Below are 2,859 nucleotides of genomic sequence, written 5' to 3'. Positions count from 1 at the left end.
TTATAAAGATTAAGCTAAACGTATAAGAGAATCTTATCGTAAGTTCCTATTGAAATATATTTGAAAGGAAAATTACGATTGTTGTGGGTTACAGAGAAAGCCCAAAATACTTAACTAGGTTCCTGGTTACTGATTAAAGCAAAGTGTCACTCGAATAGATGAACAAAGAAGATGAACTTGTATATGATATACTCATGTATAAGTCTAGAAATTTGGGTCAAAAATTGACCCAAAGCCTAGGTCGACTCTCCATGGAGTCTGAAACCTATACTTAACCTATTAAGAATGGAACCATCTTATTAAAAGCAAAAGCATCGTCTGAACCTGACCTCCCTCTACTCTCTCTTCCATCAGCCTAGAACCAAAATATTATCCTGCCAGATTTGGGTTCTTTGCCTTGTTTCCTTACTTCATCACTCTAGCCTATACCAGACCAAGCTGCATTCCCGTCCTTAGACCAGAGCTGCTTGGTGTGGCTTCTGACTCTTAGGAATTGTGTCATTGAAACACATCCCCAAATGACTTGAAGAAGCTTTTTTGGCCTGTCCTGGTATCCCGGCCTAGATTCTTTTCTGTGTCCTAATTTTACCCTCGATTTACCACGGGTCTTATCAAACTCATATTTGCCCTTAAAACCTGCTCCCCAATATCAGGTTGACTTATGTCGATATACAGTGGTACTCGGTACAAATACCCAGTTACGAATTTTCGGAACGAAAAACCATAGGATTTATTGTTTCGGTTCGAAAGTTTTTTGGGTTACGAAAACTCCGCGCTGTTTTAAATGGAGCGCGGAGCCGCGGCTTTTCCCATAGCGCCTATGGCAATTCGGTTACAGGTTTTTCGGGTACGAAATTAGCGGGAAGAATATTTCGAACCGAGCACCAGTACGGTATCATACTAATATAATAATAATAATAATACTAATAATAACCAACAGGGAGGCTACGGTTCCCTGCCCTCAGGCTTACAATCTAAAAAGACAAGACACAAAAGGAGAAGGGAATGGTGAGGGGGGGAGAGGATCAGGTATATATTATATTATATTGAATTGAGAGTAACCATAGTTTTAAAGAGGATCTTTAAATATTGATTTAATGATGAAGAGGAAAAATTGTATATATAGATTTGATAAAGTAAGTATATGGAATGTATGGGATGTTCAAATAAAAGTTATGTGATGTTATAAATGATTTTTAGACAAAAGTATAGAGACTGGCAGGTTGAGAATGAGAAATGGTTCTCATTGACACACAGAAGCTGAAAAGAAGCTTATACGTGTCAATGAACTTTTTAAGGGAGAAGGTATGTAAAGAATAGGCAGAATTATGCCAGGGTAGCAACAGCCAATCAGGAGAAAGCTAGCAACAGCCAATCAGGAGCCAGCTGACGACAGCCAATAGAATGTTGGCTGGTAAGAGGAGAAGAATTCTATTAGTGACAGTTGGAGTCAGGTAGGGTTTTGGTTTCAGACAGTCAGGGTCTGACTGAGTGACAGTCCAGAGGTTAGGGACTGTGAGAGCTAAAGTGTGTAAGGGAATGACTTAGCTCTATGACAGGGTCTGATAGGGAACAAGTTCAGAAGTGAGGGACTTGGTTCTAGTACAGCACTTCAAGTGAGGGACAGGGTTAGCCTGAGGGGTAGTATAGATACAAGGTCAGAAGGATAACAATAAATGTGGACGATGTGAGGGTCTAAGTGAGAATAACTGGAGTTCTCCGGAAAGAGAGAGAGAGAGAGAGAGAGAGAGGAGTAACAAGGTGTAATTAAGTGCAACAAGTGAAACATTGGCCCGTTCCGGACGGGCGTATAGTACGTCCCTAGGATGTACTAGGGTTAGGAAGGGGCGTCACTTCCTGACGCCCCTAACCCTAGTACGTATTGGGTACGTACAAAATGGCGGTGCCCATCCACACGGGGCCACCATTATGACGTTGCAGACGCATAGCGTCCAGACGTCACGCGGTGCTAATGACGTCACGAGTGCGCCATTGGAGCCTTGCGACATCATAACCGCGCCGTGAAAAGAAGCGCCATTTTGGGGCTTCTTTTTGCAGCGCCGAGGAGCCACGCAGTTTGGATGCTGGGGCTCCTCCGCGCTGCAAATGACGGCGGCGGCAGACTGCCCATTTTGGGCGGTCTGTAACATGCCCTTGTTAAACTGTTTTTCAAATAAAGTTTTATTGTTAATTACTTACAAGCTTGTCCGGATCTGAAATAAGTAACCATGCTAACTAGATAACATCCGAAAGTGAATTCTAAAAAGGAAAATAAGCGGTTTTGGTGGCTCTCGTCACATAATTTGGTGGCAGCGGTGGGGTGACAAAACCCATGGGGCTGCCACAATAGGAAAATAGTTTGGTGAGTGGGAAGCACCGTGACAAGTATTTCCAGGCAGTTGGCTCTAGGGGTGTAGCCACACTGCAGGATTAAAACAGTCTGACACCACTTTAACTGCCATGACTCTATCCTATGGAATCCTAGGATTTGTAGTTCAGTGAGGTATTCAGCCTGGTCTGTCAGGGAGCTCTAGTTCCCCAACTACAAATCCCAGGATTCTGTAGGACAGAGTCATGGCAGTTAAAGTGGTATCAAACTACAGTACTTGAATTCTATAGTGTGGCTACACCTCCACTATTAATAAATAACTGCTAACCTTGTACACTACAAGTGGAGTTGTAGCTTAGTTTCCACACTGTGTAGACTACTGTAAATTTGAAATTAACCAGAGATAAAGGGAGAGAGAAATACACAACTTAAAAGACTGATTAAAAATAAACAAAGAGGAGCCCATTGATGTTTTTGGGTATGTACCAAATAAACTACTTGAACATTTCATCAAATGAATAAATAAATGA

General features: G+C 42.1%; 1 protein-coding gene across 2 annotated transcripts in view; it reads right to left on the bottom strand.

The window, feature by feature from the left end:
* Window positions 1–2,859, bottom strand: part of CEP120 (centrosomal protein 120) — a 44,525-nt gene that overhangs the window by 40,659 nt on the left and 1,007 nt on the right. The window lies entirely within an intron of this gene.

The sequence above is a fragment of the Sceloporus undulatus genome, chromosome 2 (assembly GCF_019175285.1).
Source record: "Sceloporus undulatus isolate JIND9_A2432 ecotype Alabama chromosome 2, SceUnd_v1.1, whole genome shotgun sequence".
NCBI classification, from domain to species: Eukaryota; Metazoa; Chordata; class Lepidosauria; order Squamata; family Phrynosomatidae; genus Sceloporus; species Sceloporus undulatus.
This window is presented reverse-complemented; position numbering and strand designations above follow the sequence as displayed.